Here is a 15,152-nt window from a genome sequence, read left to right on the forward strand (position 1 = left end):
CACCCCCAGCCGGAGTTATGGAACCTATGGGTCTGGCCCCTGAGGTAGACCCAGTTAACTGCGCTGTGGCTTCAGTACTGGAGTTTCTCCAAGATCGGTTTTCTGCCGGGCTTACCCCATCCACACTTATGGTGTATGTGGCAGCGATGGGGGCTTTCCACGCACCTTTAGGTGAAGGACCTCTGGGGAGGCACCATTTGGTTGTACGGTTCCTCCGAGGAGCACGGAGGATGAGGCCTGTGGCTCATTCCAGGATTCCAACATGGGATCTGGCAGTGGTGCTTGAAGGGTTGGTTGAGGCCCCCTTCGAGCCGCTGGAGTTGGCCGAGGCCAAGAACCTCATGCTTAAGTTGGCCTTTCTCCTCGCCATCACTTCTCTGAGGAGAGTGGGGGACCTCCAGGCATTGGCAGTCACGCCGAATTGCTTGGAGTTTGCCCCAGGCGGAGTAAAGGCCATCTTGCGTCCGACTCCGGGTTACGTACCCAAGGTGCCATCTAATACGGTACGGTCGGTGGTTCTCCAGGCATTTCATCCCCCGCCTCATGTGACGGCAGATGAGGGCAGGCTTCACCTCCTCTGCCCGGTTCGGGCATTGAGGATTTATCTGGAGAGGTCTGCCCAGTGGAGGAAGTCAGATCAGTTGTTAGTGTGCTTTGGTCCACCCAGGAAAGGGCTGCCTGCGGCAAAACAGACTATTAGTAACTGGATTTTCCAGGCAATAGCCATGACTTATCAGGTGCGTAGCTTGCCTTCACCGATAGCCGTGAGGGCACACTCTACCAGAGGCATGGCCTCTACAGTAGCCCTCCTTTCGGGAGTTTCTTTGCAAGAAATCTGCGAAGCGGCTGGGTGGGCCACTTTGCATACTTTCATCAGACATTACAGTCTGCACCTCCCAGCGACGCCAGGCGCCAGGGTGCTCGCCTCCTGAGTATGCACTCCGGTCCATACCAAGGGGCTCGAGATAGGCGAAGACTAGTGGGTACTCGTTCCCCGATGTGTCATCTACGATGACGCAGTGCGAGTTCCCTCGATAAAGGGAATGTCTCGGGTTATGCATATAACCCATGTTCCCTGAGAGGGAACGAGACACTGCGTCTTGTAGCCCCGCCTATCGACAGAGCGTCCCGCTTCATAGCAGTAAGCTGTGTTTGCTTGTGCCGGAGTCCCTTTATACCTCCGGGTATGCCGTCACTCGTTACGTCATGACGCAACACCAATCAGGATTGGACTTTTTTTAATGAACTTCAGCAGCGTCACGCCGAGGGCGTTCCCTGATTTGTCATCTACGATGACGCAGTGTCTCGTTCCCTCTCAGGGAACATGGGTTATATGCATAACCCGAGACGTTTTTCCTATGTTCACATTTCTTCTTTAGTTTTTTTTTGTGTGTGTGTGTGCGTTTCAGTGCTGTTTTTTCATTTCTGTATCTCAATGACATGTTCTGTCAATAAAATAGACTACAAACAGTAAGAGTGTAAATCTGAATCTTTTCCATTCTCTTGCAATTACACTCACACATACACTAAGATGTAACTTACAATTTACAATACTTAAACTGTTATATTGACAACATGACTAAACAATTTGACTGTCTTATCCGTACACAATGACACAAGGACTTGTCATTCTGATGGCACTGACATGTTCATTGACACAGATATTTACTTTTGAGAGATGAACTAAAGATTTTGAGTAAGAGAGTGGCTTTTGTGGGTTATCTATGGTGTTTTGCTATTTATACAAATTGTTTTGAGAAATGCACTTACTGTTTTGCAAATTGTGAATTTGATTCGAGAAATGTACCAGAGCGAGTTGTATAGAGCCAATTTCATGCTTTGTTTAATGATAGCGCCATCAAGAGGCACAATCCTACCATCTTTTTAATGTGTCCTTGGAGTGAAATTTTGTTTCTAGACCTTAGGGTTCAAAAGTTATTAACATAACCATGCAACCCAGGCTCATTGGAAATACGTGACTCTGCCTACATTTTTGCAACACCCAAATTATGTACCTCCAGCATCCTTAGTTGTCAGGCTGTTCAGGCGCCAATAGTCAACACACCAGCGGACCCCACCATCCTTTATATGAACTAACACCACAGGTGATGCCCACTCTGAGGAGGAAGGTGTAACGACTCCTGCTTCCCGCATAGCCTTGAGATGCCTTTCCTCTTCCCCTTGAAATCTAAGGGGAGTCCGTTTTACAGACTGGCGTACTGGCCTAGCAGCTCCAGTGTTTATCCTGTGAGTGACAGCTGTTAAGAATCCCAGGTCATCATCTGAAATGGCAAAGAGAAGCCTATATAAATGCAGGAGCTTAACAAGTCGTTGTTGCTGTTCCTTACTTAATGTCCCACTTGAATCAGCTTAAAGGGCTTGGAGGTGCTCGGGTAAGTCAGTGGCAGTTGTCAGTCTTCTCAGTTCTGAATGGGCTGTATCATCACTCTGCTCTAGAAGACTACATTCCTCTTCTTGCTGTGTGTAATTTAACAAGCTCTCATCAGGATAAGTTTCAACTAAGAGACCAAAGCAGGCTCCTTTCAGTAAGGTGGTATTGTTGCTGGAAAGATTGGAGAGCCTGACAATCATGGTTGTTACAACACTTTTAGAAGCCACAGTTTCTGTGATTAGGTATGGTTCCAAAACAGCACAGACACCAGGTCTTGGGTTGTCAACTTCCCCCCAGACAAGACATTCACTTTCTGGAGGTAATATTGTGTCTGTCTCCAGGACCACTCGTGCAACATGATAGTCTGTTCCATCACCACCGACAATCTTAGCGGGAACCAGCTCCTCCTCAATGAATACGTTGCCACTAGTGTGGATTATTACATTTGCAGCCTGCAGAAGATCTAGGCCCAAAAGGACAGAGTCACGTATCAGAGCCACAAAAACTTCCCACTCTGCACTCCAGGTACCGATTTGGAATTTAACTTTTAGTCCACCCTTCGCACTCATGTCTTTCCCTGAATCTGCACTGTGGAGGCATGTCTGTGTTAAAGCTATCTGCTTATTTAAAGGTGCACTATGCAGCTTTTGTCCACTGGAGGGCGCCTATGCAAAACAAAGTGTGCAAAAGTGTGAGCGCAGCATCTTGGGAGATGTGGTCTTCTCATCACAGCCGGTGAAATATAGGACTCGGGCAGAAATCACGTTCATGCATGCGGTTATTAACGTTACTGTAGTCTAAAGCAGAGCAGGACCGAGTGTTATGGACCTGAGCAAAGCTGCTGGAGCGATTGTTAAACAAATACCCGCCTTGCGAATACCGGGACTTTTATTATGACGGGACGGGACTCATTTGCCGGGCGCCTGCACAGATCCCCTCTTCCGGTTATGATTTTGAGGTAATGGAGCTCTGTTTATCATATTAGATACATTTAAGTGTGTTTAAAACGATGTTATGACGTTACTCCGTGCGTTCAGTTGTTCACACTGCTAAGAGTAAAGCGCTCATGCCAAATAAAAGCCAAAACCGAGGGGAACGCAGATATGACGCAATTGACAGGCGACTCTCTCAAATGCAATGCTGCAACGTCCCTGTCCTTAGTTAAAATAGCAATTTTCTCACAATTTACAAATAGTTGGAAACATCTGGGATATTGTAGGTACTCAACTGAACAAAATATATAACACTGGCCTAGTGGTTTTTGGATATTTTACTGCAAAAATACTACATAGTTCACCTTTAAGGGAAACTGCTTATACAAGGTCTCTGAGATAACTGTTGCTTCGGCTCCTTTGTCTACAACGGCTTTCACGGAAATGCTGTTCACAGTTGCATCAATGAGCAAGCTTGGTCCTCTACTTGTAGTGCGTTCTACCTGTGCTGTTCTACCTGTGTCTACCTATCACTGTTCGCCACAGTGATAGCACAAACCCACTCCAGCACGGCTGGGACTTGGTTAGTAGGATCTGGTTTGTGCTGCATTACTTTGTGTTGGAGAATGGAGATTACTTTGTGTTGGAGATCTTTTTTCTTTATTTTTACAATCAATTATCTTGATAGAAACCTTTCAGCAGCATTTTTTTTTCACACTTCCTGCCTGGTCTTCAAGAATGGCGAAGCCCTTTTTATGTGTAAAGTAGTCTTATTTTATTTTTTCAGTCAATAACTCTCAAAGATGTCCTCAAGGAGTATTTGTTTCCCTATCTCGAGGGAACTTCGAGCTGCGTCGAAACGCTAGGGGACGCCTCTGCGTGCCATGTCATGAAGCACTTGTGTAATCAGTCCAATAGCGGGACGATACGTCACGGGCGGGTGACGTCATCGACCAGGAAGCTATAAAGCATGCCCGGACCAAACAGTCACTAGCTTCTGTGTCTTCACAAGCGCTCTGTGTGAATTGTATGTCCATTTATTGTATGTGTGTGTTCAAAAAAGAAAGAAAGAAAGAAATATGGCAAGTCAGTATAGGTGTTGTGTTCCTCCCTGTGGGGATACACACGTCCTAATGTGTGATGTGTTTGGGGCTCGAGCATGCCCAGTCAGCTCTCGAGGGGGTCGGCTGCGAGCATTGCGAGAGACTCCCAATGCGCATATTAAGATCACGCCGGGCACTCTTCGAGGAGAGTGCTTTGGCTCGCGGTCCTCAGGGCTCGGGTCCCGCTGTTGCCGAGGCGCAGCGAAGGCTCGCGTCCTGGGGATCGCAGTTGGATCTAGTGGCGGGGTTAGAGACGGGTGATCCCCTATCTCTGCCTTTACCCGCTGGATCTCATGCCTCAGTTAGCGAGCTGGAAGCACGCTCTGCGGTTTTCTTCCGCTCGCGCTGAGGCACAAGCGCAGCAGCACTCCAGCTCCGAGGAACTGGATGTTGTTAGCGCTGGTGATGATCTGCCAAAAGAAAACGACACACACACACTCATAAAAAGAGGTGCTATTGGTGTAACTCGCGCTGTGTCCAGGTTAAGTTTAGACTGGCCGGCCGAGTGTCAAGAAGTTCGCCAAAAAATAAATAAATATATAAATAAAATAAGAAAGAGAAAGAACAATATAATGGCGAGCAGACAGTATGTTTGAGATTACGAGGGGCTGAATCTAGTGGCTCGGATCTCGCGTTTGCCGAGGCAGCGTGTAGATCACGGGTCTACAATATAGATTCTATGACTCGATCGCGGATCTCGCGCTTGCCGAGGCAGCGTGTAGATTACGGGGTTGAGTTTAGTGGCTCAGATCGCGTGTTTGCCGAGGCATCGCGTAGATTATGGGTCTGCATCTATCATTCAGAAAGGGCGACGATGTCTCGCGGGGAAGAGACGCTTGCGAGCTATCTCTCCCCCGAGTCCACATCGTCACACAGCCCCACAGCTGCCCACAACAAGCCGGTAAAAAAAAAAAAAAAAAAAGTCGGCTTTGGGGGTAGGGCATATTCGGCAGCAGATCAGGCGGCCGCCGGTTTGTATACGGCGGTTGCCCTGCAAGCATATAAAACAAGCAGACCTGCTGGGGGATATTGATATTGAGATGTGAAATATAAAAATATATATATATAATAAATAAATAAATAAATCAAAATGTCCCTCTGGGGCTGTCGGGCGGGGCAGCCTCAGCCGAGTACATCCTTTCTCAAACCTACACCAAGCAAAACAAAAGAGAGAGCGTGGCCGCTCGGGGCCCCCCCGCAGAGAGATCGGGGGTCCGGGCGACGCGCTCAGCCGGGACCTTCCCGTGGTAGGGCGGATCTGAGGGCCGTCCTTACTGCTAGGAAGGCCTCGGCTAAGAAGTCCTGACGTCAGAGGCGCAGGACTTCCGATGGCAGTCCCCTCCGGGAGAGTGCGGCTCGCCGAGGCGCCCGCTCTTTCCCGGTGCCATCGGGGGGGGCCGGTCTGCCAACCCTGCCACCGTTGGTGCTTCAGGGCGCGGCGGTCCCCGGCGAACATATATCTCCTTGTCCGCCCGGAAACGTAGCGGCTTGGGGATGTTCGCGCCCTCTTGTGAGGGCCCCGGGGCGGTCAGTTCGGTTGCTACCTGCCGGTTATCCGTTACAGGACACCGGGCTGACCACCCAGGAAAATCCAGAGACCAGCCTCGAGAGGCGGGTTCCCTTAGTAGATTTTCTGGCAGCGTGGAAACTTCTGCCGAATATCTCAGAATGGGTCCTGCTCACATTATAAAAAGGGTTCGGGTCACACCCACCCGTGTTCAGCAGGGTTACTCCTACGGTAGTAACCCCCGAGCAGCCTCTGGTCATGGAACGAGAGGTACAGACTCTTCTGCGGAAAGAGGCTATACACGGGTCCCTCCCCTCTGCAGAGAGTCGGGCTTTTACAGCCGGTACTTCATAGTTCCAAAGAAGGATGGAGGGTTAAGGCCTATTTTTAGATCTGCATCAGCTAAACAAAATGCTCACGATAAAACAGATCGTGTGTCACGTCAGGTCCGAGGACTGGTGTGTCACAATAGACCTAAAAAAAAAAAAAAAAAAAAAAAAAATGTATACTTCCACATCTCCATCCTTCCGCAGCACAGACAGGTCTTCAGGTTTGCTTTTGGGGGCGAAGCTTACCAGTATTGAGTGCTGCCATTCGGCCTAGCTTAATCACCCCACACTTTCACCAAGTGCGTGAATGCAGCTCTGGCTCAGGTGCGACTCCAGGGCATTCGCGTGCTCAACTATATCGACGATTGGCTGATGTTAGCATAGTCGAAACAGTGGGCGTTCAGCATTGAGATGCTGTTCTCGCCCATATGAGAGTGTTGGGGCTAAGGTTGAACGGAAAGAAATGTGTGCTGGCACCTATAAGCTGCAGAGTACTACTTTTCTGGCGGTAGTCTGGGACACGAAAATAATGTTGGCTCGGCTATCCCCTCCCAGGATAAAAACGATCCTGGATACCGTGAACCAGATAAAGCTAGGTCAGTCACTCACTGTGAAACACTTTCAGAGAGTGTTAGGGCTGATGACAGCAGCGTCCAACGGGGTACCTTTTGGCCTGCGGTACATGAGACCCTTACAGTGGTGGCTCAGGACCAAGGGGTTCTCCCTGAGGGGAAACCCTTTTTCGCTTGATCAAGGTCACGCGGCGCTGCCTACGTGCCTTAGTGAAGTGAAAAGATCCTTGGTTCCTGTCCCAAGGTCCAGTTCTGGGGGCTCCTTGTCGTCGCGTAACGCTAACGACGGATGCCTCCCTAACTGGCTGGGGAGCGGTCATGAGTGGCCGCTCGGCCCAAGGTCTGAGCGGCCGTCAGCTCTCCTGGCACATAAACCAGCTGGAGCTGATGGCTGTGTTTCAATCATATAAAATCAAACACTTCCTCTCAGACCTGCGGGGCCGCCATGTGTTAGTTCGGTCAGACAACACTTCGGTGGTCTCGTATATAAATCACCAGGGGGGGTTGAGATTGCGTCGGGTGTGGAAGCTGACGCGTCATATGCTAACATGGGCCCACGGCAAGATGCTCTCGCTCAGGGCGATGTACATCCCGGGGGTCCTGTATGTAGCGGCAGACTCCCTGTCGAGGCAGGGAGTGATGCCGGGAGAATGGAGACTCCACCCGAGGTGGTGGAGGAGCTGTGGATCCGCTTTGGGCGAGCCCAGGTGGATCTGTTTGCGTCTCGAGAGACGACACACTGTCCAGCATATTTCTCCCTCACGCATCCAGCCCTGCTGGGGCTGGACGCAATGGTACAGACGTGGCCGAGGCTGCGTCTGTACGCCTTCCCCCCTCTGGCATTGCTCCCAGGAGTGCTGGAGAGCGTCCGCCGGGACGGGGTTCAGCTTTTATTGGTAGCCCCGCTCTGGCCGGGCCAAGTATGGCTCGCCGACATTATGTCTCTCCTAGAAGGTCCTCCCTGGAAAATCCCAGTCAGGAGAGATCTTCTTTCGCAGGCCGGGGGGGTCAGTACTGCACCCGCGCCCGGAACTGTGGAAACGGTGGGCTTGGCCCCTGAGGGGGCCCAGTTCATAAACACGGGTCTATCTACTGAGGTGATAGAGACCATGTTGCACTCCAGAGCACCATCCACAAGGAGACTTTACGCACTCAAATGGAGAGTTTTTGTCGCCTGGTGTACGCACCAGGCTTTGGACCCTGTTAACTGCCCGTTCGGTTCAGTTCTTGAGTTCCTACAAGAAAAATTCTCCGCAGGGTTATCTCCGTCAACACTGAAAGTATATGTGTCGGCGATATCTGCTTATCATATTCCATTAGATAATGCATCATTGGGGAAACACCCTTGGGTCATGCGTTTCCTTCGTGGTACTTTGAGGCGCAGACCTGCGGCACGCTCGAGGGTGCCTACTTAGGCAGTGGCACCCTCTTGTCTGGAGTTTGCACCAGGAATGGTAAAAGCATTTCTCTTCCCGAGGGAAGGATATGCTCCCAAGGTCCCGACTAATGTGCCGGGACCACTAATGCTGCAGGCTTTCTGTCCGCCTCCGTTCACTAGTCAAGACCAAGAGAAGCTAAATCTGCTATGTCCGGTCAGGGCCCTAGATGCATATGTCCACAGGGCTGCCCTGTGGCGAAACTCAGAACAGTTGTTTGTGTGTTTTTGGGTCCCCGAGCAAGGGAAAACCGGCTTCAAAGCAGATGCTTAGCAAGTGGATAGTCGAGGCTATTTCGCTCGCTTATGAGTCGGCCGGACATCCTTCACCAATGAGGGTCCGCGCCCACTCCACTAGGAGTATGGCTGCCTCTATGGCTCTTATTTCGGGAGTTTCATTGTCAGAGGTATGTGATGCGGCTGGGTGGTCCTCTCCGCATACATTTGTGAGGTTTTACAATCTAGATGTAGCCTCTACACCGGGGTCCCGGGTGTTTCTGGGTTGATTCACACATACAGACATTTGGGACTCTGGCGGCGTGGGTATTGAGGTCCCCTAGCGTTTCGACGCAGCTCGAAGTTCCCTCGAGATAGGGAACGTCTCAGGTTACGTATGTAACCATGGTTCCCTGAGAGGGAACGAGACGCTGCGTCGAGATGCCATACTCCCGGCATGCCTGTGATCGATTTGTTCGACTTTTCCAGAAGCTAGTGACTGTTTGGTCCGGGCATGCTTTATAGCTTCCTGGTCGATGACGTCACCCGCCCGTGACGTATCGTCCCGCTATTGGACTGATTACACAAGTGCTTCATGACATGGCACGCAGAGGCGTCCCCTAGCGTTTCGACGCAGCGTCTCGTTCCCTCTCAGGGAACCATGGTTACATACGTAACCTGAGACGTTTTCTTAATCTCTCAGACCGCTCAGCACTGTAGTTAAGTCAACACGGTTCTCAACGGGTGCAATGACGTCAATTTACACACTCGCGCGGCCTGGTAAAACGCTGACATTCACTGCCGTCTTATTTGGCCAATATCCGATATCATCATGGATTCATCCACAGAGTTTCAAACACATTCAGATGAAATCCCTGCTTCTGACACCAGTTGTCGTGCTGCTGCTTTTTGATAAATGCATGGAAACGCGGGTGTGAGCCACGACAAGGAGATTCTTTCACAGGTTTACTGAACTTCTTTTCTTCTCAGATGTAAGTTTACAGCGCACACACCAACAGTGTGACATTCAACCTGCTATGAAAATGCAACCTGTTATGAAAATGCTTGAAAACAGCTAAAACACAGTCAAAATATTATTGATTCAACAATAATAGCGATTATAAACTTTACATATGTAATATATTAATTAATAATTGTTTTATTGTATTTTGGATGTGTAATTTGTGTTGGGAAAAAAATCCTTAAAATATAAGAATTACTTTTAGAGCAAAAAAAGAAAAAAAAGAAAGAAAAGTAGATTGCAATGTAATTATAATAATAATTGCAACAAAATAACTATTAACTATTTAATAATTCTAAGTATTTAAAATGAGACATCTTATAACATCTGTGCACTTAAAATATATTGTATTTTTTTCTATTTGTTAGTGTCATTGTATTTAAATTTGCCAGTCACTGCATGATTTGCATGTGCTGTAATTTATTTGTACCATTCTGGCATATTTTTTATTTATCTGTATATAATTTGTTATTATGATTAATTAAATAATATAAATATAACAACATAAATCATATTTTTTTAGAAATTGTAATCAGGTGCTAGAAAAAGAGTACCCATTAAAATGTCTTTACATAAAGGTCAAGAAACAACCGATCATGAAACAATGCACAGAACAAGCGCAGTGTTGAGCTTCTTGAGTCTATTCAAGTAGGGAGCATTTTGATTGGTGGATTAAAAGCTCACCATGATTGGCTAAAAAGAACATCCTCTAAAAAAAAGATATTCACGTACCATTAACTGCCAGTGCTGCATTCCAGTTTTTTTTTTTTATTATGCCCTTCACTCGCTAGCTTCCCTCTGTCTCGTTCACTCAGATGTGCGTCATTGCTTACGTTGCATGAGTGCCCACTACTGGTTTGAACCTTTGCAATGGACTGAACTGGAATGTCCTAAGCCCTTGATCACTTGGAATCCACTATGGAGTGTATTTATTTATTTATTTATTTATTCCTTTACAAAAATGTTTAATGCAGCACTCTATATGCATATAGGTGTGTTTGGGTTGTTTACAATGTTTAATAATTTAAATATCATAGAGTTGTTTGTGGTGGGGTAAATAAAATGCGATATGTGGTGACGTCACTGTCATGTTGCATTGTGGTATTTGAAGCTGCCTGAAGTGTACATATGAAGTAGACTCGCTCCCTCTGTCAAAGTTTGGACTGGGCTAGAGGGGGAAAAGGGATGGAGGTGGAGTACGTCCTGCCTTAGCATTCATGAAATGGAACCCCCCGGGTTGGAAAAACAGGGGGCCCTTGATGTCATGAGTGAGGAAGGAGGTCCTTGTCCTTGGAGAAGCAGGCCAAAACTGCTCCCAAGCGATAACTACTCCACCTGCCACAGAAAGAGAGAGCCTGCAATGAGAATTTTGATGCAGTTGCATGATTAGCTGGATTGAAAGTGGAATTGGTTGTAAATTCTGAAACATGGAGAAAGCCAAAAAAGGCTAAAATGAACATGGCGTCCAGGGTTCTGGTTATGTTCGGAGGAAAAACCCTGAAGCGGATGGTAGTCAGGCATTTGCCTAGGAGGTCGATGGTAAGAGGTTGCCTGGTATCGGATTTGGTTGGGTGAGTTTTTTGTAGGCCTTTAATGAGAAAAGATGTCTGGGGATTTGAGATGGCAGGGCACTCGTGACCATGGATGATTTTGAACAAGAAATGTATGCGCTGAGGTAGACTTTAATAGATCCTGGCTGAATGGACTTGGAACTGTTCATGTGGGAAATGAAAGTTATAGAGAGGAGGGAAAAATCTGGGAAAGCTAAATTGTAAACTGTATGGAAGTTTTTAAAGGAATTCCAGGCTGTCCAGTAGGATCAAAGAGTTCTTGGAGAAACAGCTTGCAATATTGATTCCATAGAAAGGGTGTGCAGATGACTGAGGGGTGGTCTATGGGAATATGAGTTCTGAATAATAATAATAATTCATTACATTTATATAGCACTTTTCTAGACACCCAAAGTGCTTTACATATAGAAGGGGGGAATCTCCTCAGCCACCACCAATATGCAGCATCCACCTGGATGATGCGACGGCAGACATTTTGCGGCAGAACGCCCACCGCACACCAACTGATTGGTGGAGAGGAGACGGAGTGATTAAGCCAATCGGGATATGGGGATTATTAGGAGGCCATGATGGACAGAGGCCATCAGGCAAATTTGGCCAGAATGCCAGGGTAACACCCCTAATTTTTATCGAAGGACATCCTGGATTTTTAACGACCACAGAGTGTCGGGACCTCGGTTTAACATCTCATCCGAAGGACGGTGCTCTTTGACAGTATAGTGTCCCCATCACTATACTGGGGCATTAGGACCCACACAGACCACAGGGTGAGCACCCCCTGCTGGCCTCACTAATACCTCGACCAGCAGCAACCTGGTTTTCCCATTTGGTCTCCCATCCAGGTACTGACCAGGCTCAGCCCTGCTTAGCTTCAGTGGGAAACCAGTCTTGGGCTACAGGGTGATATGGCTGCTGGCAATAGGGAGGAACTGGTGTCGGGTTGTAGTCTGATTCTGGAACCAATGTTCTGAATTTCTGGAAGAGAAAGTGAGAAAGAGCATCAGCAATTTGTTTTTTATGCCCTGGGATATATTCAGCTTTCACAATAAATTGGTTACAGGCAGATATCCAAATGAGGCGTCGCAGTAGGGGCATGATTTTTGGGGCATTAGAAAGGCCTTTGTTTATGCCTTTGTTTATGCTGCTTGGTTGTCGCAGAAAAAAGGAAATGGTTTTTGATGACCAGTTCAAGCCCCATAAATGAGCTGCTGCGATTATGGGATATAGATCGAACAATGATTGGTCGGAATGGGGGGAAATGGTTAGCTCAGGAGGCCAGGTTGAGGCGAACCACTGGCCTTCGTAGTAGGGCTGAACGATATTCTGTTTTAACATCGACATCGTGATGTGCGCATGTGCGATAGTCACATCGCCGAAACATGCAATGTGAAGGGTAGTAGCCCATGGTGTATTAAGAGAACGGTAGCACACAGTAAACATGAGTTTGTTGCTGGAGTGACATGCACATTCCGCGTGCCTGCACAGTGATTGGTTCGCTGTACCGCTGCTCACCGTTCACAGACAAACATTCACTGCTAAAATGTGCAACGAAGAGGATCCGAAGAGGGGGGAAAAAAAGGTTTGTAGCGGAAATCATCTTTTTGGGACTATTTCGGCTACATTAAGGAGGATGTTGAACAAAAAGAGTTACTTTGCATGGAGTGTCTTCTGGCCACAAAACAAGAAAACACCACCAATTTGTCTGAACACTTAAAACGGCACCACAAAGATCTTTACGACGAATACAAAGCAGGGCTCGACATTAACGCTTGCCCGGGACATGTGGAAGTTTTGAAGGGACAAGTTAAAGAGAATTTTACTTGCCTGACGGACAAGAGCTGGATTAAAACAAAAAATAACTAGCGAATCACCAAAATGCAAGGATGTTTGTGCATTAATTTAGTGTAAGTGGCGATCGATAGTGGTGAATAATATATAATGAACTGATGATAATAAGGTCGCGTTGTTGACACTCGTGCAGCCTCTCGAGGAGAAATCACAACACTTGAGCGTTTTCCTGAATACCATCACGACTGTAAATGACACTGATTTCATATGACAGTTCCATAAACACCTAATTAACATTCACTTAAAGTCACTTACATTTTAGATGCAATATTTAGGGTTTTTGTTCTATTTCAGCAGTTAAAATCATTCACAGCAGACCCGTAACATGTCTCACTCATAACAACAAGCGTGAACGATTCAGCGTTTGAATAAATCACCTGCTGCCACCTACTGGAGGTTTAGTTTCATGTTTACACAAACTTTCCAACATGTCTTTTTTTCCCTTGTAATGAAGCTTGCTTATTACTGAAATTATTAATATCATGGAATGGTAATTATTGACTTTAGCCTGGATTGATAGCTCTCAATATCGCAATATATATCGTTGGGGGAAAAAATATCGCAATGTAATTTTTTTCCATTATCGTGCAGCCCTACTTCGTAGTAACCTCCAAAACCTATGGGCGGGGCAGCGTCTGTGAAAATATTGAGGTCGCTAACTTGAATGTGTGCCCGTTCCATTGCTTTAGGAATGTTGTCCAAAGTTTGAGATCTGAACGACAAGGGGGATTTAGTTCGACTTGGACATCAAGACCTCGGGCTGCGGTAGCGAGGGTTAAGAGATGTGAAATGAAAGGCCTGCCTTGGGGAATTATACGCATGGCATAGTTGAAATGCCCTAGAAGAGAGAGCAAGTCTTGTTTACTGCAGTGGGGGGCTTCTAGCAAGTTTAGAGAAATGGCGACTATTCTGTCTATCTTCTCCTTGGGAAGAGAAGCTTGGAATTTAATGGAATCAAGATTTGCAACTTTTTTTTTTACTATTTTGAACTCGTCATTAACATTTTTGATCAGGGTGACAAAATCCTCGTGCACTGCAATGAGATTGGTGTCATCAGCAAATAATAAGGGTAAGAAATGATTACAACAAAGGAATAAAACATTAATATAAATTAGAAACAATAAAGGACCCAAAATAGAAACCTGAGGAAATAAAGTAATGGCAGAACCAAACTAAGGCAGTACCCTCCACTCCATATCTATTAAGCTTAGAAATCAAAATATCATGTGAAACAGAATCAAAAGCTTTACTTAAATCAAGAAAAACACTGAGAGCAAATTAGTTATTATCCAGGGCATTTGATATTTAATTTACAAGCTGTATTAATGCATGTTCAGTTGAGTGTTTTTTTCCGAAACCCATATTGGTGTTTATATATAATATTATTAACAATTAAATTTTTGTTTAATCGTTCGTAGACAAGTTTCCCAAATATTTTAGAGATACAGGGCAAAATGGATATGGGACGATAATTGCTAAACACCTTTATATCACCTGATTTAAAAATGGGAATGACTTTTGCAATTTCCAGAGCTTGGGGAATAATTCCGGATTTAAATGATAAAGAGATTGCATAAGCAAGCGGTTGAATATTATGATCAATGGTCTCCTTGAGGAGGGTACTCTTAATGCCATCGTGGCCAGGGGCTGAGTTTTTTAAAGAAAAAATTATATCTCCGACCTACTCCGTAGTTGGGTTATCAAGATTAGGGAGGGAAGAGTACCACCCACTTATTAGGCTACATGGATCATTATCAGTCTTCTGGATATTGTGTGCTAAATAAGAACCAATTTTGGTAAAAAAAAATATTGAAGCCATCAGCTATATCAATGGGGTCTGACAAACACCTATCATAGTCCCTCATCTCTGTGGGTGGAGAGGTTACTACGGAGATGCAGGCTTCCTATTACGACACAGTACCTGATTTATATTGTTCCAGGTTGATTTAATGTCATTAGAGACACGAATAAACTGGTCTGCATAAAACTTTGTTTTAGTCGCCTTAATTAAGCTTGTGAATTGGTTCCTATATTTTTTTTTAATGTTTCTAGGTTATGCGGAGTGGGCTTGGTGACAGACTTACGATAAAACCGATTTTTCTTTCTAGATAGTTTCCTCAATTCACCGGTAAACCAAGGTTTATCTCTAACTACTTTGGATTTCACAGCTATCAAAGGAAAACTGGATTCCAGAGCACAATTAAAGAGAGTCAAAAATAAGTCATA

General features: G+C 46.2%; 1 pseudogene; it reads right to left on the minus strand.

Moving 5' to 3' along the window:
- Window positions 1-11,878: 11,878 nt before the first annotated feature.
- LOC137090431 (5S ribosomal RNA) lies at window positions 11,879-11,995 on the minus strand (annotated as a pseudogene).
- Between the last annotated feature and the right edge of the window lie 3,157 nt (window positions 11,996-15,152).

This window comes from Pseudorasbora parva, chromosome 9 (assembly GCF_024679245.1).
Source record: "Pseudorasbora parva isolate DD20220531a chromosome 9, ASM2467924v1, whole genome shotgun sequence".
NCBI classification, from domain to species: domain Eukaryota; kingdom Metazoa; phylum Chordata; class Actinopteri; order Cypriniformes; family Gobionidae; genus Pseudorasbora; species Pseudorasbora parva.